Source organism: Mobula hypostoma, chromosome 9 (assembly GCF_963921235.1).
Source record: "Mobula hypostoma chromosome 9, sMobHyp1.1, whole genome shotgun sequence".
NCBI classification, from domain to species: Eukaryota; Metazoa; Chordata; class Chondrichthyes; order Myliobatiformes; family Myliobatidae; genus Mobula; species Mobula hypostoma.
In genome coordinates, this window is record NC_086105.1 from 86,510,219 (window position 1) to 86,533,994 (window position 23,776).

General features: G+C 44.1%; 1 long non-coding RNA gene across 2 annotated transcripts in view; it reads right to left on the reverse strand.

Moving 5' to 3' along the window:
* Positions 1–21,747, reverse strand: part of LOC134351296 (uncharacterized) — a 33,185-nt gene extending 11,438 nt beyond the window's left edge. The window contains exon 1 of one of the 2 annotated variants that reach the window (XR_010019123.1): positions 21,611–21,747. This is a non-coding gene — a long non-coding RNA (uncharacterized LOC134351296). Of the gene's footprint in view, positions 1–2,640; positions 3,344–21,610 lie in introns of those variants that run through there. The other variant, XR_010019122.1, reaches the window with a different exon arrangement.
* Between the last annotated feature and the right edge of the window lie 2,029 nt (positions 21,748–23,776).

Here is a 23,776-nt window from a genome sequence, read left to right on the forward strand (position 1 = left end):
TGTAAAGATGAAGCCACACTCAGGTTGGAGGAACAACACCTTGTATTCCGTCTGGGTAGCCTCCAACCTGATGGCATGAACATTGACTTCTCTAACTTCCGCTAATGCCCCACCTCCCCCTCGTACCCCATCCGTTTTTTATTTATATACACACATTCTTTCTCTCTCTCTCCTTTTTCTCCCTCTGTCCCTCTGACTATACCCCTTGCCCATCCTCTGGGATTTTCCCCCCTCCCCCTTTTCCTTCTCCCTGGGCCTCCTGTGCCATGATCCTCTCATATCTCTTTTGCCAATCACCTGTCCAGCTCTTGGCTCCATCCCTCCCCCTCCTGTCTTCTCCTATCATTTTGGATCTCCCCCTCCCCCTCTCACTTTCAAATCTCTTACTAATTCTTCGTTCAGTTAGTCCTGACGAAGGGTCTCGGCCCGAAACATCGACTGTACCTCTTCCTAGAGATGCTGCCTGGCCTGCTGCGTTCACCAGCAACTTTGATGTAATCTACTGAGGTTGCTTTTTTTTAACGTGCAAGTTGAAGGTGGATAAGGGAGAATCAGTTGATGTAGAATATTCATTTTGAGCAGGTACCTGCCATGTGAAGCTGATTCACAAGGACAGCGTTCAGGATACTGGTATGATTGGAGGAATGGTTATCAGTCAGAAAGCTAGGTCACTTTCTAGCTGACAGAGTAATAATAACTGCAATGATGCATGGTCAATATTTGGGTCTCAGCAATTTAAAAATCAAGTGGAATATTTGTAAACTTGTGATGAAAGAAATCCAGATGGTAAAGTATCTTGACTGAGGGTCATTTCTCTAGATGATGCCTGACATGCTGAGTTCTTCCCACTCTTTCAGATGTGGGGAGAGTTCAGTTGTGAGAGCAAAGAGGCTGTGAAAGGAAACAGATTCATTAACTGAATGAGCAAGAAGGCAGGAAGTGTAAACTTTCTCACTTTGGCTCTGTATAAAAAAGCAGAATATTTTGTAAAAGGTTAGAGACTGGTAAATGTTCATAGAGGAATTTTATGGTGTTTGAGTACAAATTACAGCATTAACATACTCTTGCAACAAGCAATCAGGAAACGGATGATATGTATTAGCAAGGAAGTCTTGCTGCAAATAAACAGAGCTCAATGAAGTGTTTTGATTTTGTACACAAGGAAAGATACATTTGCCTTAAAGGGAGTGCAGCACAAGTTTACTAGCTACTTCAAAATCAGTTAATCAATTTCTACACTGGTAGGGTTTTGATTGTTCTCCATTCCTATAACAGAGCAGCCGCATCCGTAATGAGCATCTTTAAGACCAAGATTTTTGGCTCAGAAGGAAATCATGGAACATGGTCATCATGGCTATCCCTCGAGGTTGAGGATGATGATCTTCGTTCTGTTGGTTTACTTATGGACTCTCAAGTGGCTTATGAGTCCAATCTTGGCTTTGAAAGTTCTTCTGCATTCAGGACAGGTAGCTCCAGATGGCAGATTGGGCTTTGGTTGTTGCTACCTCTCTTTCCATTTTCTTCATGGGACATGAAGACAGCTCAGAGAAGCTCATATGTGATCTCTGAATAATGATGCAGCCTAAGGATTTTAGTCTATAACTCATATTTTTTGTGGTTAGTTTATTGAAGCTTCTTTCACACATTCCTGAATGTACTGAGGTCTCATCCACCTACAGGAAGTATACCAAAATAAATTCTCTCTTGCCTTAAGTATACCAGGAGAGATTCAGAGCTCTTTAATCTTCCAAGTATCCTTAAACTTTAACTTTACTTGATTATATTAGGCTTTCAATAACTCTTATTGTCTACCTTAGCTCCCATCATGAAAACATTCCTGAATGTGCTTCAGCTGCTTTTGGAGACTGTCTGGCTCTCATTCTGCCCAAACTGGCACTCTACAGCCCATTTCCTATTGTTCTTCACCCTGGCATCAGGTTGCAGCCCCTGGCTCAAACAAGCTGAGGCTCATACAGGGAATAGTGTTCAGGCACACAGCATTCAGCTCCATCACTGAACAGTGTTGATATCTACAGGAGCAACAGGAGGCAGACAAGAAAGAGAGTGAGATATATATATATATATAGAGAGAGAGAGAGAGAGAGTGCGCTGACACCGTCCTAGGAGAATGGAGGGAAGCAGTACCCTGAAGGGTGTTTGTCCGTTTGTAAGTATTAAATGTCAGAGTTAAGGTTCTGCACTTGAGGGCAAGGACAGGAGCTTTATTTAATCTTCAATGTCTGTTATATGGTGTATGAGCTAAGAGGAACCTGTGGTGTCAGTGACTGGTCTCTAATTGCTGCCAGCTTTACTTAAGGAACCCTGACTGCTAGGGTTGAGCAGGGCACTCAGTCACTCTGGACAACAGTCATCGGTCTTCACCCATCCTTACAGTTGAGGATGATCTGCTTCCACTCCAGTTCTGTGCTTGAGAATAGTTAGGGACACCAATTCAAATAGAGTGTTCAGAACCAGATATTTAACAAAGTTCTAGTCACTCCTAATGTTTCATTTTGATTGTTACTCTTGAACTTACCTTGACAAATTTAAGACTGTCATGTTTGCAACTCTTCTCAATTTCTTACTCGGCTTTTCAGTAAACTGAGCCCAGGAGAAAGCTGTGGCTTCCCGAATACTAACCTATCGAACTCTTCCCCTTCCACTATCTACGTTATAGGAACGGGGTGACCACCTGGGAGCTGAAACCAGGTCTGCACTGCGTATTCTGTGGGGAGCTTTGGTTTTGCTGGCTGCGGCTGTGGTTATCGGAGGCTCAGTAACTGGTGTCCTGAGTCTTAGACGAAGTAGTCAGCAGGTAAGTTTAAAACCTCTGGCCTCTTTTGTGCTTGTGCCTGGGGATTGAAAGGTAGATTAGTGAAAGGTTAAAGAATGTAGAGTAGCTGGATCAGAACCAGAGATGAATTTAAATGACATTCCAGCTTTTTCTTTGTGTAGAAAATTATAAAACAATGATATCGGAGGAGAATTAGAGCTTTTGGCCCATCGAGTTTTCTCCCCCATTTGATCGTGAATGATTTATTTTCCCTCTCAACCCCATTCTCCTGCCTTCTTTCCATAACCTTTGACATTCTGACCTATCAAGAACCTATCAACCACTGCTTTAAATATACCCAGTGACTTGTCCTCTACAGTCATATGTGGTAATGAATTCCACAGATTCACCATCCTCTGGCTAAAGAAATTCCTTCTCATTTCTGTTCTCAAGGGACAACCTTCTGTGCTGAGGCCATGCCTCTGGTCCTAGCCTCTCCTACTATTCGAAACCTCCTCTCCACATCCACTCTATCTCGGCCTTTCAATGAGATCCCCCCTCAGTCCTGGCGAGTCCAAGTTCAGAGCCATCAAACACTCCTCATGTATTAACCCAAGCAACACACATAAAAGTTGCTGGTGAACGCAGCAGGCCAGGCAGCATCTCTAGGAAGAGGTGCAGTCGACGTTTCAGGCCGAGACCCTTCATCAGGACTAACTGAAGGAAGAGTGAGTAAGGGATTTGAAAGTTGGAGGGGGAGGGGGAGATCCAAAATGACAGGAGAAGACAGGAGGGGGAGGGATGGAGCCAAGAGCTGGACAGGTGATAGGCAAAAGGGATGCGAGAGGATCATGGGACAGGAGGTCTGGGAAGAAAGACAAGCGAGGGGGGTACCCAGAGGACCCCTTGCCTATCCTCTGGGTCCCCCCCCATCCTTGTCTTTCTTCCCGGACCTCCTGTCCCATGATCCTCTCGCATCCCTTTTGCCAATCACCTGTCCAGCTCTTGGCTCCATCCCTCCCCCTCCTGTCTTCTCCTATCATTTTGGATCTCCCCCTCCCCCCTTCAAATCTCTTACTAACTCTTCCTTCAGTTAGTCCTGACGAAGGGTCTCGGCCTGAAACGTCGACTGCGCCTCTTCCTAGAGATGCTGCCTGGCCTGCTGCGTTCACCAGCAACTTTTATGTGTGTTGCTTGAATTTCCAGCATCTGCAGAATTCCTGTTGTTCATGTATTAACCCTTTCATTTTCATAAACCTCCTCAGGACCACACCAATGCCAGCACATCCTTTCTTAGATATGGGGCCCAAAACTGCTCACAATACTCCAAAAATGGGCACCACGTTAGCTAGTGGTTAGTGTGATGCTATCACAGCTCGGTGTGTTAGAGTTCAGAGTTCAATGTCAGCATCCTCTGTAAGGAGTTTATATGTCCTCCCCATGGAAAGCATGGGTTTTCTCTGGGTGTTCTGGTTTCCTCTCACAGGCCAAAGAAGTCAGGGTTAGTAGATGAATAGGTCATTGTAAATTGTCCTGTGATTAGGCTCGGATCAAATCAGAGTTTGTTGAACAGCACAGCTTGAAGGGCTGGAAGGGCCTATTTTGTGCTCTGATCAATGACGTGTAGAATCTCAACATTCCACCCTTGCTTTTATATCTAGACCTTTCAAAACGAATGCTAATGTTGCATTTACCTTTCTCACCAACGACTCAACCTGCAAGTTAACTTTTAGGGAACCCTGCAAGAAGACTCCCAACTCCCTTCTCACCTCCCATTTCTGAACCTGCTCCCTATTTAGAAAATAGTCTATGCCTTTATTCCTTCTACCAAAGTTCATGACCATACAATACCCAAAAACTGTATTCCATCTGCCACTTCTTTGCCCATTCTCCTCTTCTGTCCGAGCCCTTCTGCAGATGTCCTGCTTCCCGAACATTACCCGCCATGCTACTATCTTTGTAACATCCTTATTCTTGGCCACAAGGCCAACAATTCTGTCATTCTGTCTCCCTTCTCTGCCCCTTTCCATTAATTCCTCCTCCTGCAGACAGATCAACTGCTACTAACACCACCCTCTCTTGGCACTGCCACCACCACTTGTGTTCTGCAGGCTCTCTTGGTCTTGGCCCTATCCTTTAAACTTCCTCCACTCCTTCCCTCTCTCCACAACTTGAACAAGCTTAATTTTTAGCTCTGATTCTCCCTCTGCACATACTGCCTGATTGGCTGAATATTTCCTGGCGGGACCATCCTGACCAGAACTGAACTGGTTTGATCCTTCTGGTGCTGGGACACCTTCACCAAGAGATGCACATTTTAATGTACAATGCACATACTTGCTTCCATTGAATGCCTTTCTCGATGCCATTTGTTGCTGTTGCTTCAAGATCAGCCTAAGCATCTGTCACGAGCTTCTGTGTCTGTTGCAGTGAAAAGTGGGTCAATATAAAAAGGTAACAGCCAGTGTCTTGATGTTTTCTCTGATTCTAACCTCTGAGTTTTTGCCTATCAACAGGTTATTGACATAACACTGCATGATATACAGGGTGCCATAATCAATCAATCAGTGACAGTGAACCAGGAAGAGGATCTGATAACTTATCATATTATGGACAGGAACCAAACGGCAGTGGTGCTCTTTGACAGCAAGAATGTGAGTGGGTGTTAGTGGCCTCATTTGTGTGAAAAGTTACTCCTTACTATCCTGATTTCTGTCAGAGAAAAGCTGGCTGTTGTTCAGTTTGAATTTACGATACTGATTGAGAAACACTCTTTTCTCTCTTGCACTTCTCTAGCTGCTTGTTCCTAAGTGCATTGGCTCTCGGAGTCATGCAGCACAGAAATGGGGCTTACACACCAACTGATCCATACTGACTATGATTAGCTGTGGTTCCCATATCCAGTGATGCCTGTGCATTTTCAACTTATGGACAAACAAACTCACTTATAGTAAACTGTAAAAATGAAAACAAGTCGTGACTCAGGGAAAACCTCTAAGGAAGTTCCTCCTGGATTTATTGGTGACCATATATCACTCTGATTTGAACTGCCCTATTAGTGAAAACATCTGCAGGGTTGTGGCATTTTTGCCACACTTCCCCACCCAGCGCCAAGGTACAGCCACATTCACCATGGTCCTGGATTTCCACAGACATTTTGCCACAGTTCAGCTAAACATTCCTCAGAGTGGCAATGGAAACTTCTTTCGTCGGTACTTCAACTTAGTGCAGTGTCCAAATGCAGTATAGTAAGGAGTAAAAGGCTTGATTTTCAGAACCATAGGAAATTGTTAGTTTGATGCTTCTATATCCTCACCAAAAGGTTTTCCTCTTCTCCGGCAGGGTTTAGTTTGTTACCAGCCAGGAGGGAGAAACATATGTCTTGTTCGAAAAATGACTGCCATCGATCTGGAGAACATGCACGCTGTTATCACTGCTCAACATCAGAAGGTAAGGCAATGGTATCATTCCTCAGGGCAGAGTTCAAATCAGCATGTGGCTTTAAACAGCTTGTATTCCTTCATCCCCTGCATTTCTATGTGCCTGTCTAAAAGCCTCTTGATGGCCTCTGTCATATCTGCATGTGCTCATGAAGAATCTGACATAATTGGTCTAACAGGACAGCACCCCCTCCTGTCGATCTTGGTGGGATGTAGAAGAGGCAAGTATGGAGTTGAGAGCAATGAGTCTGGAGGTTGTGGAGCACTAATCTCCCAAGGAAAGGTTGTTCGTGATTGTCCTGATTGGGTCTACATGGGAATCAAACATGATGCACAATAGACAGGAAGTAAAACTGAGACCAAGATCAGACCAGCCATGATCTTGACCATGGCACAGAGTGCACAAAAAACCATGTAGCCAACTTCTTCAGCCACTTCAAATAATTTACTCCATTTGCCTAGTTCATGTATTATTCCTCGCAATCCCATAAAACATGAGAGTAGCCTAGCAAGAAACAAAAAAAAACCTCTAGAGATAGACCGCCCCATCTAATATCATTCAAGGCTCCAACATTTCTTCCAGGTGAGGTAAAACTTCAGCTGTGAGTCCGTCAGGGTCATTTAATAAATCTGCCGCTTCTGTGCGGCCTCCTCGACATCATTGAGATCCAATGCAGATTGTGGGACTGCTTCGTTGAGCACCAAGCAGGATTTTAGTGGGCAGCCATTTTAATTCCACTGCCCATTCCCATTCTGACATGCTCCACTACTGCCACAATGAGGTTGGAGGAACAACACCTTGTATTCCGTCTGGATAGCCTCCAACCCAACGATATGTGCATATCTATGTGTGGCCTCCAGTACATCAGTGAGACCCGATGTAGATTGGGAGACAGCTTCTCTAAGCATCTACACTCTGTCTGCCAGAACAAGCAGGATCTCCCAGCAGGCACCATTTTAATTCCACTTCCCATTCCTGTTCCGATATGTCCATCCATGGCCTCTTCCACTGTCCTGATGAGGCCACACTTTGGTGAGAGGAACACCACCTTATATTCCATTTGGGTAGCCTCCAACCTGATGGCATGAACATCGATTTCTCAAACTTCTGGTAATGCCCCCCCCCCCCAAACAGCTGAGGCCAGTTCGTTGGCTATATTTAAGAGGGAGTTAGATATGGCCCTTGTGGCTAAAGGGATCAGGGGGTATGGAGGGAAGGCTGGTACAGGGTTCTGAGTTGGATGATCAGCCTTGATCATACTGAATGGTGGTGCAGGCTCGAAAGGCCGAATGGCCTACTCCTGCACCTATTTTCTATGTTTCACCATTTCCCATCCCCCTTTCCCTCTTGCACCTCATCTCCTTGCCCGCCCATCACCTCTCTCTGGTGCGCCTTCCCTTTTTTCTTTCTTCCAAGACCTTCTGTCTCCCTTTTTCACCAATCAACTTCCTAGCTCTTTACCTCAATCCTCCCCCTCTATCGCCTGGCATTTCTCTCTCCCCTCCCCCACCTTTCAAATCTACTCCTCAGCTTTTTGCCTCTGGTCCTGCCAAAGGGTTTTGGCCCGAAATGTCAACTGTACTTTTTTCATAGATGCTGCCTCATCTCCTGAGTTCCTCCAGTATTTCAGCTGTGTTGTTCTGATTTCCAGCATCTGAGTTTTCTCTTGTTTGTGACTTGTAGACTGTGGTCTCTTTGTTACTCATTATTTCCTAGAGAACTATCTTTACTACATATATTAATCCTGTCCCCTGGACATTGTTCAACAACTTCCCTCCTAGCCATTGTAGACTCATCAGCTTACAATACCTGGCTTATCAGTGCTCTTCAATAAGGGCAGCAGTGAATATTTCAGTCCTCCAGTTACCTGAAGCTTCTGTAGCAAACTAAAAATTAAAAATCTCAGTTAGCGCTCTAGAAATCTCCTCCCTTGCCTTCCATAGCAGTCTGGGATGCACGTAGGAATCTATCTAGCTTTTTGCTTGTTATGACACATATTGCCTCCTCCTTTTTTTTAACATGCTCTAGAATCCCCCTACTTGATTTTGGCAACTACAAGACCTCAACTGTCCTATGGCTCCACACAGAGTTCCACTTGGTGAGGTCTTATTTTCTCTTTGGTTACCCTCTTATCCTTAATATGCTTAAAAAAGCATGGTGTTTTTCTTTAACCCAGCTCACCAATAATATTTCATGCTCCTTCTTTACTCCCCTGATCTCTTTTGTTTTGAATAACCTCTACATTTTCTATACTCCTGAAGGGCCTCACTATTTTCAGTTTTTTATACCTGTTATATGCTTCCTTCTTTTCCTTTGTACAGTCTTCAGTGTTTGGATTCATTGTCATTTTTTAACAACATATTGACCTTGGACCCTTGTTATTTAGTATATTTGTAAAAGATTCCCAAGGTTGTGGACATAAACCTATCTGAATGTTATCTGCTTCCATTCTACTTTTGTCAACTTCAGTCTTATAATATCAAAATCAGTCCTTCCTCCATCCATTCATTTCTGAACTATCCTTATCCCTTTCTATACGTGCTTTGAAACTTAAGAATTAATGGTCACTATATCCGAAGTGCGCTCCCACTCACACTCTGTTGGTTGTGATTAGGTCCAGTACTGCCCCGTCTCTGATAGGACTATCTACATTCTGGCTCAAAATGCTCTCCTGGATAGACTTATAAAATTCCATTCTGTGTCTTTCATACTGAAGATGGACTCCATTGACAATTGGAAAATTAATTTAGAACATGGCACAGGAGAGCACTGACACAGACCTTTTAGCCCATGCTGCTGTGCCAAACTAATTAAACTGATGATGCCTATTACAGTAAGTATACCATTTTGGATACTGTTGTGGAGGACGACCTCCCAGCGGAATGCCACGGAGACTGGGTTACTGGCACTGAGCATGGGTCTGTGGTACAGAAGAGAAAGAGGGAGAAGAGGAGGGCAATAGTGATAGGGGACTCAATAGTTAGGGGAATGGACAGGAGATTCTGTGGACACCCAGATGGTATGTTGCCTCCTGATGCCAGGGTCAGGGACATCTCGGGGAGGGAGAACAGCCAGATGTCTTGGTACATACTGGTATGAATGACAAAGGAAGAAAAAGCAAAGAGGTCCTGAAAAGAAAATTTAGAGAGCTAGGCAAAAATCTTAACAAAATCAAAAACAAGACCTCCCAGGTAGTAATTTCTGGATTGTTGCCTGTGCCACGTGCCAGTGAGGGTAGAAACAGGATGATTTGGCAGATAAATGCGTGGCTGAGAAGCTGGTGCAGGGTGCAGGGCTTCAGGTTCTTGGATCACTGGGATCTCTTCTGGGGGCATTGACCTGTTCAAAAGTGGTGGATTTCTTGTCCTGAGGGACCAGTATTCTCGCAGGCAGGATGTTAGAGCTGTTGGGGAGGGCTTAAATTATTTTGGTAGGGGGGTGGGAACAGGAGTGAAGGGACTCAGGATAGGACGATTGGTAAAAAAGCAAAGATAGCGTGCATGAAGGGCAGGCAGATGATGGGACAAAATTGCAGCCAGCAGGGTATCAGTGCTTAGGGATGCAGAATCAAAAAGGGTAGCAGATACAGTATTCAAAGTGTTATATCTCAGTGCACACAGTATAAAAAATAAGGTGGATGATCTTGTTGCACCCCTTTACAGATTGTCAGGTGAGATGTAGTGGCCATCACTGAATCATGGCTGAAGGATGATTATAGTTGGGAGTTGAATGTCCAAGATTACACATTGCTTCAGAGGGGTAGGAAGGTGGGCAGAGGGGGTGTCATGTCTTTGCTGGTAAAGAATGGTATCAAATCAGTAGAAAGATATGACATAGGACCAGAAGATGTTGAATCCTTGTGGGTTGAGTTAAGAAACAGCAAGGGTAAAAGGACCCTGATGGCAGTTATATACAAGCCTCCCAACAGTGGCTGGGATGTGGACCACAGATTACAACGGGAAATAGAAAAGGCGAGTCAGAAGGGCAATGTTATGATAGTTATGATAGTTATGATAGTTATGGTAGTTATGGGAGATTTCAACATGCCAGAGAGTGAATTTGTTGAATGCCTACAAGATGGCTTTTAGAGCAGTTTGTCGTTGAGCCTGCAAGAGGATTAGCTGTACTGGATTGGGTGTTAGGTAATGAGCCAGAGGTGATTGGGGAGCTTGAGGTAAAAGAACACTTAGGAGGCAGTGATCACAATATGATTGAGTTCAACTTGAAATTTGATGGGGAGAAAGTAAAGTCTGATGTAGCAGTATTTCAATGAAGTAAAGGAAATTACAGTGGTGTGAGAGAGGAGTTGGCCAAAGTAAATTGGAAAGAGATGCTGGCAGGAATGACAGCAGAGCAGCAATGCGTGAGTTTCTGGGGAAAATGAGAAAGATGCAGGATAGATGTATTCCAAAACTGAAGTACTCAAATGGCAAAACAGCAGAACTGTGGCTGACGAGGGAAGTCAAAGCTGATGTAAAAGCAAAAGAGAAGGCATACAATGCAAAAATTAGCAGGAAGATAGAGGACTGGGAAGCTTTTAAAAACCTGCAGAGAGCAACTGAAAGAATCATTAAGAGGGAAAAGGGGAAAAGATGAATTATGAAAGCAAGCTAGCAAACAATACCAAGGTGGATAATAAAAGCTTTTTAAAGTATGTAACAAATAAAAGATATGAGAGTAGATACAGGACCACCAGAAAATGAGGCCAGAGAAATAATAACGGGGGGGGGGGCGGGGGCGGGAACAAGGAGATGGCAGGTGAACTAAATGAGTATTTTGCATCAATCTTCACCGTGGAAGACACTAGCAGTGTGCCAAATGTTGAAGGGTGCGAGGGGAAAGTGGGCGCAGTTACCATTACAAGGGAGAAAGTGCTCAAAAAGCTGAAAGACTTAAGGTTACATAAGTCACCCGGACAAGATGAACTGCACCTTAGGGTTCTGAAAGAGGTAGCGGTAGAGATTGTGGAGTCCTTAGTAATGATCTTTCAAAAATCATTGCACTCTGGCATGGTGCCAGAGGAATGGAAAATTGTAAATGTCACTCCACTTTATGAAAGGAGGAAGGCAGCAGAAAGGAAATTATAGACCAGTTAGCCTGACTTCAGTGTTTGGAAAGATATTGGATTCAATTGTTAAGGATGAGGTTATGGAGTACTTGGAGACACAGGACAAGATAGGACAAAGTCAGCATGGTTTCCTTAAGGGAAAATCTTGCCTGACGAAACTGTTGGAATTCTTCAAGGAGATTCCAAAAATGAAGTACTCAAATGGCAAAACAGTACAACCATAATAGATAAAGGGGATGTAGTGAATGTTGTATATTTGGACTTTCAGAATGCCTTTGACAAAGTGCCACATACGAGGCTGCTTACCAAGTTTAAGAGCCCATGGTATTACAGGAAAGTTACTGGCATGGTTAGGGAATTGGCTGATTGGTATGAGGCATCAAGTGGGAACAAAAGGATCCTTTTCTAGATGGCTGTCAGTGAATAGTGATGTTCCGCAGAGGTCAGAGTTGGGACCACTTCTTTTTATGCTGTATATAAATGATTTTGATGATGGAATAGATGGCTTTGCTGCCAAGTTTGCAGTTGATACAAAGATTGGTGGAGGGGCAGGTAGCATTGAGGAAATAGGTAGGCTACAGAAGGACTTAGACAGATTAGGAGAATGGGCAAGAAAATGGCAAATGGAATACAATGTTGGAAAATGCATGGTCATGCACTTTGGTAGAAGAAATAAATGTGCAGACTATTTTCTAAATGGGGAGAAAATTCAAAAAATCTTGGGAGTCCTTATGCAGAACACCCTGAAGGTTAACTTGCAGGTTGAGTCGGTGGTGAGGAAGGCAAATACAATGTTAGCATTCATTTTAAGAGGTCTAGAATACAAGAGCAGGGATGTGATGCCAAGGCTTTATAAGATACTGGTGAGGTCTCACCTTGGGTATTGTGAGCAGTTTTGGGCTCCTCATCTAAGAAAAGATGCGCTTGTCATGGTCCAATCCGTGAAGTCTGCATTCCGGTTCACGGTCCGGTCCATCGATCCTTGTTCCGGGTTTTCCTGTTTTCTCCCTTGTTCTGTTGGGTGCCTTAATTGAGGCACCTGATTCTCATTTTAGTCTGGCACATTAATACCTCGGCAAACCAGGGATTGTTTGCTGGACTGTTCCCTTCCCCTTCCTTCTGAATCCTTGCCTGTGTCTTTTGCCTGCATTGCTGTTAAGTTCAACCGCTGAAGTGTGACCGGAGCCTTGCCACACCAAGATAAGGAACTATCTATTGTTGAGTTAGATAGATAACTCAAGTTTAGAACTGTCTCTTTGTGTCCCTGTGTTTAGAGTCTATGTCTGTGTATGAGTCCCGGCCCTATGTCCTGTTCCCAAGGAGGGGTCCAGGGCTCTGTTCCTGTGCTCCAAGACCAAGTCCAGGTGCCGTGTTCCAGCCCTGTCCAAATCTGAGCTTTGTGTCCCCATCCAGTTCTGGTTCCTTATCCAGTCCAGGAGTTCCTTGCCCAGCCCGGTGCTGGAGATTCCTCGTCCTGTGCTGGGATTCCTTGTCCTCTCCTGTAGCCACCTCTTGTCCTTGCCTAGATCTGGGGTCTAGCCCAAGCCACATCCTAGAACCTTGTCCTGTCCAAGTCAAGGCTTTGTGTTCTGGTCCTGTCCATGTGACTTGTCCTGTGCAGGAGTTCCACGTCCAGTCCTGCAGCCATGTCTTGTCCTCACCTAGATCCGGGGTTCAGTTCTGAGTCCCAACCAAGACCCAAGTTCCGTGTTCCTAGTCCAGGCTCTGGTTCCGGAGTTCCGTGTTCCTAGTCCAGGCTCCTTGTTCCTAGTTCCATATCCGGGTCACGTGCTTCTAGCCCATGTCCTAGCCCAGGCCCTGAATCCTAGTCTCGCCCAGGGTCTTTGTCAATGTCCAGCGTCATTTCTTCCCTTGCTTTCTTGACAAATCTAGTCCTGTTCCTAGTACTTCAGCGTCTGGGTCTTGCATTTGGGTCCACTCCCAATGCCCCCATGTAACAGTGCTGGCATTGGAGAGGGTTCAGAGGAGGCTCATGAGCATGATTCCAGGAATGAAAGGGTTATCATATGTGGAATGTTTGATGGCTCTGGGTCTGTACTCACTGGAATTTAGAAGGGCAAGGGGGATCTTATTGAAAACTTGCGAATGTTGAAAGGCCTAGACAGAGTAGATATGGACAGGATGTTTTCCATGATCGTGGAGTCTAGGACAAAAGGGTACAACCTCAGGCTAGAGGGGCGTCCATTTAAAACAGATGGGAGAAATTTTTTTAGTCAGAGAGTGGTGAATTTATGGAATTTGTTACCACAGGCAGCTGTGGAGGCCAGGTTGTTGGGTATATTTAAGACAGAGCTTGATAGGTTCTTGATTGGACACAGTATCAAAGGTTATGGGGAGAAGGCCAGGAACTGGGGTTGAGGACAAGGAAAAAGGGTCAAATGGCCTAATTCTGCTCCTATGTCTTATGGTCTATTCTCTTGTATTTGCAGGTGGTCCGTATCCCTCCTTTCTTTGCACATTCAAGTGCCTATCTGAGAGCCTCCAAAACACCTCTATCACATTTGACTTCAACACCAGCCCTGGCAGTGCATCCTTGGCACCCAGAATTCTCTCTGCAAAAAAAAGTGCCTCGCACATCTCCTTTAAACTTACCCCCTCTCAAATATCTCAGCTATTTCATCCATGGGAAAACATACCAACTCTTCTCTATTAATGCTTCTCATAATCTTATAAACCTCTATCAGATCTCCCTTTAGCCTCTGCTGAGGGGAAACTTCTGTGAAATTTGCCTAAGCATGTCCTCCTCTATCTCCCATTGATGTTAGGAAGTCCTTTTGTTTTCTATGGCCTCATTTAAAGTGCCTTCCGAGATATGTTTCCTCTCATTTCTGTGGTAATGGATTTATTAATCAATATTCCAAGTCTACCTCTTCTTTCACATTCACACCCCACCCCAACTGATAGCTGTATACTATGGAATGCAGAGCTCCCATGTCTTCCCTCCCTTCAACTAAGCCTCTATATCAACAATAACATTGTACTCTTCAGTGGGACCCTACCATTAAACACATCTTTATCTCCTTCCCCTTCTCTGCTGGGATTGCTCTTTCCATGACTCCCTTGTCCATTCGTCCTTCCCCACTGATCTCCCTTTTGGCACTTATTCCGGTAAATGGAAGAAGTGCTGCACCTGCCCATTCACCTTCATTCAAGGCCCCAAACAGTCCTTCCAGGTGAGGCAATACCTCACATGTGACTCTGTTGTGGTCACCTACTCTATCTGTTGCTCACCATGCAGATTGCTTTACATTTGTAAGACCCAACATAGAATGGGGACTGTTTTGCCAAGCACTTCCGCTCCATCTGCAAAAAGCAGCATTTCCTCGTGGCTAATGTTACAGTCCGTGGCCTCCTCTACTGCCATGAAGAGACCACACTCGGCTTGGAGGAGCAACTATTCTATCTCGGTAGCCTCCGACCAGATGTCATGAGAATTGATTTTTTCCAATGGCCAGTAATCTCCCCCCTCCCCTCTTCTTCAATTCCCCACTCTGCCCCTCCCACCCCATCATCTTTTCTCTTCTTCTCACCTGTCACTGCCTCCTGTTGACCCTCCTACTTCCCTGTCTTCCATGGTCCACTCTCCACTCTTGTCAGATTCATTTTTTTTCTGCCCTTTACCTTTTCCATCTATTACCTCCCAGCTTCTTACTTCATCCCCCTATCCACTCACCTGGTCTCACCTATCACCTCCCAGCTTCTTACTTCATCCCCCTCCACCCTCCTGGCTTCACCTATCACCTCCCAGCTTCTTACTTCATCCCCCTATCCACTCACTTGGCTTCACCTATCACCCCCCAGCTTCTTACTTCATCCCCCTCCACTCTCCTGGCTTCACCTATCACCTCCCAGCTTCTTACTTCATCCCCCTCCACTCACCTGGCTTCACCTATCACCCCCCAGCTTCTTACTTCATCCCCCTATCCACTCACCTGGCTTCACCTATCACCTCCCAGCTTCTTACTTCATCCCCCTCCACCCTCCTGGCTTCACCTATCACCTCCCAGCTTCTTACTTCATCCCCCTATCCACTCACCTGGCTTCACCTATCACCTCCCAGCTTGTACATTCACCCCCGTTTCAGGCCAAGACTCTTCATCAGGAAGAAAAGGGGATAACACCAGAATAAGACAGAAGGGTGAGGGGGATGAAGTAAGAAGCTGGGAGGTAATAGATGGAAAAAGTAAGGGGCAGGAAAAAAATGAATCTGGTGGTGGTGGTGTTTGTGTGATTTCCAGCATCTACAGAACTGAGTATGTACTGATCCATGTGTTGATTAATACTCTAAGTCCTCTTGATGGATGTCAGTCTTGATGCAGCATTTCAACCCGCAACATCAAGAATTCTTTTACTTTCACAAATGCAGCTCACCCCGCTGAGTTTTTCCAGCAGATTCTTGTTGGCTCCAAATTCCAGAATCTGCAACAGTTCACCTGTCTTACCAGTCAGATTTCTTACATTGATTTCAATACAAGATGCAGTTTAGCTCTGCATTCCTCTAGTGTTCATTATCCTGTCCATGTCTGATCTGCCTACTGGGCTGACCTCCTTTTCTTTTCAATGTTTGACTGCAACATCCCCTCAAATGTACATCCACTTTGTGCCCCATTTCCTTATCTAACCCCTCGCTAAGATCAGTAACAAATGTTCCCACCAGGGTGTTAGTCCCGTTTCAGTTTAGTACAACCTGTCCACCGTGTACAGGTGCCACCTTTCCCAGAAACAGTACCAGTGGTCCACAAATCCAAAGCTGTCACTCCTACACTGTCCCTTCAGTCGCATATTCATCTGACCTTTCCTCTAATTCCAGTACCACACAAAAGGGCACCAGAAATAATTGAGGGAATGTATTATCTAGCTCTCTCAATTCATGTTATCATGGATTAATTCTCCTTTTATCTATGTCTTTCATACCAATATAGACCATGGCCTCTGGCCATTTAATCCTATCCTTTTGAAATGTCCTGCAGCTGCTCAGGGAGGCAACACACCTTGTTTTTGGTCACAAAAATATTTATCTGCTCCCCTCAAAATGGAATCTCCTATCACTTTAGCTTCCCTAATCCTTTGCTCTCTTCCTACGCAACAAATGCAGCTGTGATATCACAAACTTCGACATGGCTGCCTTCCTTTGGGAGGCCACCCCTCAGTTAGTTTCTACAGTATATCTATTTAAGATGGGGGAGAGCAACTCCTGCACTACCTGCCTGCACCTATTGCTCAGTTGGAATACAATTTTAAACAAGGTGGGACAGTGGAAACCCGATTGGCTGAGGACTAAATGATCAGGAGGAACAGAAGATGGGAGTTGAAAAAAATATATTACATACATACATATACACTTGGCAGGGCAACTGGCTACAGCACTTGAGCAAATTCTGTCTTGATATCACCTCACCTTTGTAATTCAGCTCCTTGGTGAATGTTTGGACTGTTTAAGATGAAGTCTGGACCATGTGCTACCCGACAGTGAGAGTAGGAATGTGATGAGGTGGAGGATAAATGCGTGGCTGAGGGATTGGAGCAGGGGGCAGGGATTCAAGTTTTTGGATCATTGGGACCTCTTTTGGCGCAGATGTGACCTGTACAAAAAGGATGGGTTACACTTGAATCCTAGGGGGACCAATATCCTGGCGGGGAGATTTGCAAGGGCTACTGAGGTAACTTTAAACTAGAATGGTTGGGGGGTGGGAATCAAATTAAAGAGACTAGGAGAGAGGAGGTTAGTTCACAACAGGGGAATGGGAACAAGTGCAGAGAGACAGGGGGGTGTAAAATGAGGGTAGAAGCAAAAAGTAGTAAGGTGAAAAGTAAAAGTGGCAGGCCAGCAAATCCAGGGCAAAAATCAAAAAGGGCCACTTTTCAACATAATTGTATAAGGGATAAGAGTGTTGTAAAAGCAAGCCTGAAGGCTTTGTGTGTCAATGCAAGGAGCATTTGTAACAAGGTGGATGAATTAAAAGTGCAGATTTTTATTAATGAATATGATATAGTTGGAATCACAGAGACATGGCTCCAGGGTGACCAAGGATGGGAGCTCACCATTCAGGGATATTCAATATTCAGGAGGGATAGACATGAAAGAAAAGGAGGTGGGGTAGCATTGCTGGTTGGAGAGGAGATTAATGCAATAGAAAGGAAGGACATTAGCCGGTAGGATGTGGAATCAATATGGGTAGGGCTGCATAACACTAAGGGGCAGAAAATGCTGGTGGGAGTTGTGTACAGGCCACCTAACAGTAGTAGTGAGGTTGGGGATGGCATTAAAAAGGAAATTAGAAATGCATGCAATAAAGGAACAGCAGTTATAATGGGTGACTTCAATCTATATATAGATTGGGTGAACCAAATTGGTAAGGGTGCTGAGGAAGAGGATTTCTTAGGATGTATGCGGGATGGTTTTTTGAACCAACATGTCGAGGGACCAACTAGAGAGCAGGCCATTCTACACTGGGTATTGAGCAATGAGGAAGGGTTAATTAGCAATCTTGTCATGAGAGGCCCCTTGGGTAAGAGTGACCATAATATGGTGGAATTCTTCATTAAGATGGAGAGTGACATAGTTAATTCAGAAACAAAGGTTCTGAACTTAAAGAAGGGTAACTTTGAAGGTATGAGACGTGAATTAGCTAAGATAGACTGGCAAATGATACTTAAAGGGTTGACAGTGGATATGCAATAGCAAGCATTTAAAGATCGCATGGATGAACTACAAGAATTGTTCATCCCAGTTTGGCAAAAGAATAAACCAGGGAAGGTAGTGCACCCGTGGCTGACAAGGGAAATTAGGGATAGTATCAATTCCAAAGAAGAAACATACAAATTAGCCAGAAAAAGTGGCTCACCTGAGGACTGGGAGAAATTCAGAGTCCAGCAGAAGAGGACAAAGGGCTTAATTAGGAAAGGGAAAAAAGATTATGAGAGAAAACTGGCAGGGAACATAAAAACTGACTGTAAAAGCTTTTATAGATATGTGAAAAGAAAAAGATTGGTTAAGACAAATGTAGGTCCCCTACAGACAGAAACAGGTGAATTGATTATGGGGGCCAAGGAGATGGCAGACCAATTGAATAACTACTTTGGTTCTGTCTTCACTCAGGAGGACATAAATAACCTTCCGGAAATAGTAGGGGACAGAGGGTCTAGTGAGATGGAGGAACTGAGGGAAATACATGTCAGTAGGGAAGTGGTGTTAGGTAAATTGAAGGAATTAAAGGCAGATAAATTCCCAGGGCCAGATGGTATGCATCCCAGAGGGCTTAAGGAAGTAGCCCAAGAAATAGTGGATGCATTAGTGATAATTTTTCAAAACTCTTTAGATTCTGGACTAGTTCCTGAGGATTGGAGGATGGCTAATGTAACCCCGCTTTTTAAAAAAGGAGGGAGAGAGAAACCGGGGAATTATAGACCGGATAGCCTAACATTGGTGGTGGGGAAAATGCTAGAGTCAGTTATCAAAGATGTGATTACAGCACATTTGGAAAGTGGTGAAATCATTGGATGAAGTTAGCATGGATTTGTGAAAGGAAAATCATGTCTGACGAATCTCATAGAATTTTTTGAGGATGCAACTAGTAGAGTGGATAGGGGAGAACCAGTGGATGTGGTATATTTGGATTTTCAAAAGGCTTTAGACAAGGTCCCACACAGGAGATTAGTGTGCCAACTTAAAGCACACGGTATTGGGGGTAAGGTATTGATGTGGATAGAGAATTGGTTGGCAGATAGGAAGCAAAGAGTGGAAGTAAATGGGACCTTTTCAGAATGGCAGGCAATGACTAGTGGGGTACCGCAAGGCTCAGTGCTGGGACCCCAGTTGTTTACAATATATATTAATGACTTGGATGAGGGAATTAAATGCAGCATCTCCAAGTTTGTGGATGACACGAAGCTGGGCGGCAGTGTTAGCTGTGAGGAGGATGCTAAGAGGATGCAGGGTGACTTGGATAGGTTAGGTGAGTGGGCAAATTCATGGCAGATGCAATTTAATGTGGATAAATGTGAGGTTATCCACTTTGGTGGCAAAAACAGGAAAACAGATTATTATCTGAATGGTGGCCGATTAGGAAAAGGGGAGGTGCAATGAGACCTGGGTGTCATTATACACCAGTCATTGAAAGTGGGCATGCAGGTACAGCAGGCAGTGAAAAAGGCGAATGGTATGCTGGCATTCATAGCAAGAGGATTCGAGTATAGGAGCAGGGAGGTACTACTGCAGTTGTATAAGGCCTTGGTGAGACCACACCTGGAGTATTGTGTGCAGTTTTGGTCCCCTAATCTGCGGAAAGACATTCTTGGCATAGAGGGAGTACAAAGAAGGTTCACCAGATTGATTCCTGGGATGGCAGGACTTTCATATGATGAAAGACTGGATCGACTAGGCTTATACTCTCTGGAATTTAGAAGATTGAAGGGGGATCTTATTGAAATGTATAAAATCCTAAAGGGATTGGACAGGCTAGATGCAGGAAGCTTGTTCCCGATGTTGGGGAAGTCCAGAACGAGGGGTCACAGTTTGAGGATAAAGGGGAAGCCTTTTAGGACCGAGATTAGGAAAAACTTCTTCATACAGAGAGTGGTGAATCTGTGGAATTCTCTGCCACAGGAAACAGTTGAGGCCAGTTCATTGGCTATATTTAAGAGGGAGTTAGATATGGCCCTTGTGGCTAAAGGGATCAGTGGGTATGGAGGGAAGGCAGGTACAGGGTTCTGAGTTGGATGATCAGCCATGATCATACTGAATGGCGGTGCAGGCTCGAAGGGCTGAATGGCCTACTCCTGCATCTATTTTCTATGTTTCTATGTAAGTGTTCTGCTGAACCCCAGACTGGCACCAGTGAATAGGTTACGGGCAGGTAAATGCCATTGAATCAGTCTGTCAATGACAACTTGCATTGCTTTGCCAAGTGGACTGAATGTGTAGTAATTAGCCATAATGGACTTGTACTGCTTTGTGTGAACAGGACTTGCTTGTTTGTTGGAGGGATGAACAGTTTAGTGAGGAGTACGTGGTTCCAAAGATCAGGTTTGAGTTCTGCGGCTGGAATGTTGTCTGGCCCCACGCTGCATTTGGTGTCCAGCATGTATGTTGTCCTGGTACCAATTTTCTCACTTGCCTCTTGATACAATGTGAGGGAATATAATTGGTTGGAAACTGCCTTTGGTAATATGAGGTCAAAGGCAAGATGGAACAACTGTTCAGCACTTCTGGCTGAACAAGTTTGTGAACACCTCCACCTTGCTGTTTATTTATTTTTTGAGATACAATGTGAAATAGGCCACACCGCCCAGCAACCCCCGATTTAACCTTAGCCTAATCACGAGACAATTTACAATGACCAATTAACCTACCAGTCAAGACATCTTTGGACAGTGGGAGGACACCAGAGCGCCCACAGGAAGCCCACACAGTCACAGGGACAACGTACAAACTCCTTACAGGCAGCAGTGGAAATTGAATCTGGATCACTGGAATTGTAAGCTCTGAGATACCACAACATAATTGTGCTGACCTTTAGCACTCGCACTTCGGGCCCTGTCATTGTCGAGGATGGGGATGTTCCTGAAGCCTCTTCTTCCACCAGTTGTTTAAGTTTACACAATTCTGGCCAGATGTATTAGGAATGCTGAGTTTCAACCTTACCCATTGTTTGTGACATCTCCTAGCTCTGCATGTTCCATGTGCAAGGAATCCTTTATCTGCAGCTTCACTGAGCTGGCATCTCTTCCTCCTTAGGTATGCTTAATGCTCTCATTTTGTTTATCACCCAGTAAAAGTAATGTCAAAAGTGAAAAACAGGATAAATTACCGTGTGAAACTGGTGGGTAACAGGGATGAATGAGAGAGAGAGTTGATGAACAGAGTTTTCCATTTTGAAAGCTGGAATACGAGAGAGATGAGCCTCAATGGGAGATACAATGGATCGGAGATTTAAGCCTGAATAGGAGTGATGAGCAGTGATTAGAAGATTGTTGAACTGAAAGAAAAGGCTAATGAATTAAACTGTTGTCCTTTACTTGCCTTCAATCCAGTTTTCTGGGTTCCTTGAAGCAAAAACAAAATAGCATCAAAATAGTGCTTCATACTGATGTAACACTCAGGGCTCGTGTTTATCTAGGGGAAACCCCGTCCACCCGCCAAACCATGTCTCACGTTTGCGTAGTTGCTGTGTAATGCACCCTGGTTCAAACTCACACATCAAATATCAGACAGCACACTACGATTTACAGATTACACTTTATAGATCTTACTGGAACTATGTAATTAATAGAGATACAATATAAAAGGAAAGTAAAAGGTGCCAAACTTATCAGAGTTCAACCACTTCGTGCACATCCGTTGGAGTTCAATTAATGGGGCCCCCTTTCCACCATTTGATCCCTTCCGACCTCCTCGACCCACCGCCTGGGACCAACCATGGTGGTCGACCAGAGCATGTCTAGCACATCCTTCCTCTTCGGTTCTCCTCCTGAAAAGCCCGCACACTCACCCAGGTTCCCACACATGCAGATAGAATAACATGGACACTCATTGGTTCGTTCCCTCTCTTATCAATAATATAACCCAAACAAGCAGGGAGAGAGAGAACTCCATACATCGCAGTTATCATTACAGAAAAGCCATTTTATACAACATACAAAGAAGGTATTTTAGATACCTCAGCCGCCAGTGTAACCAAGACCCAGTTACACTGAGATACCTTAGAAGGAAAAGAAAAGCCATATTGTGCACAGTGCGAGTTAAGCAAGAAGACCAAAGTCAATGGTTAAAGAAGAGAATATTTTGCAGGGAACTAGAGTGTATATCAGAAACAATGCTGAAGGTTAAGAGGATTTTGAAATCAATAAATGGGGCTATAGGAAGTCAGTGGACGATTTAATTAGCACAGAGGTAGGATGTACATGCCACAAATATTTGCTGTTTCTTATTTTAGTTCAAGCAGCCGTTGATGTGGAGAAATGAAACTGAGTTCTCCAGATTGTATCTTGGGATACTTAGTAAAAGCAATGTGGACCTGCTACCTTTGGGAGAGCACATTGACAGCCTCTGTAATCACTCGCCTATTTACTGGCTCCAGAAAAGGAACAGTGAGTACTACGTTTTCTTTTACATTTCAATGATTACACAATGCTATTTTCTAAAATACTAAGTTTCAGGTTAAGAATGACATTCTTTCAGCCAGTTAATTTATACATGACAAAGCAGCTCAGATACTGTTTGTAGTTTTTTAAACCCTGCCAGGCAAGCAGAATTGCTTATTGTTAGACAGTGCTTCAACAATTGCCATACAGTATCATGCAAGTCATGGTGATGGGAACAGGTGATACATACAATCTTTGATATCTAATGCTATAATTTTTGGCAGTGCTTGTGACTCAGTTACCCAAGATGCAGCTACTCTGTGTATTAATTAAATGTGCAGAAAGCAGGTTGAAAGACTGAAGTCCGTCAGAGCTGTTGGTTCCTTTTCTCATGCTGTTACCCTTCATTTCCACAGGGCCTTCAAGGCAACGGCTGATCTACTTCTGCATCGATATCTGCTTTCCAAATAACGTCTGCGTTTCAGTATGTTTTTACTATCTGCCAGATTAAACTGCATTTTTCTTCATGTTTGTCTTAATGTTAAAACACAAAATTAATGTTCCACTGTGCCACTTCCTTTAGTTCTGCAGTCTTAAGTCCCTTCGTTCTCAGTACTTTTTCCAGTTTTCTGATCATTATTGAGCTCATTGTGGGAAAAAAAAGCACATTCCCCATTCTTACCCACTGAAAACCTGGAACTAACTGGAACGAGACATCGGGATTCCTGTTGTAATGGTAGATATTGAATGGGTGAAGACAGGATGAAAGGAAGGGAGCAATTGGAGAGGAAATAACTTTCAGGCAAATGTTGGTTTGATGGATCACTTCAACACCATTGTTTTTCCCTTTATTTTCAAAATCAAGATCTTTCAGTTCTTAAGTTAAGGTTTTTAATGTGACCAAAGTTTGACATTTTACTTTGGAATTCAAACACTAGAATATTGGTGCATGTTATACAGATGAAAGATTTATTAATCTGCTGTGCTTCTCAGAGAACAAAATAAAACTGATGAAATCAATGGGGAAAAGGTTCTGTGGCAGAATATGTATTACAGTACATTGAATAGATTAAAAATTGTACAGAAACAGTAATATATAAGAAGTGAGGTAGTATCCAAAGCTTCAATATCCATTTAGGAATCGGATGGCAGAGGAAGAAGCTGTTTCTGAATCGTTGAATCTGTGCCTTCAGGCTTCTGTACCTCCTGCCTGATGGTAACAGTGAGAAAAGGCCATGCCCTGGGTGCTGGAGGTCCTTAATAATGGATGCTGCCTTTCTGAGACATCGCTCCCTGAAGGTGTCCTGGGTACTTTGTAGACTAGCACCCAAGACGGAGCTGACTAAATTTACAATCCTCTGCAGCTTCTTTCGCTCCTGTGCAGTAGCCAC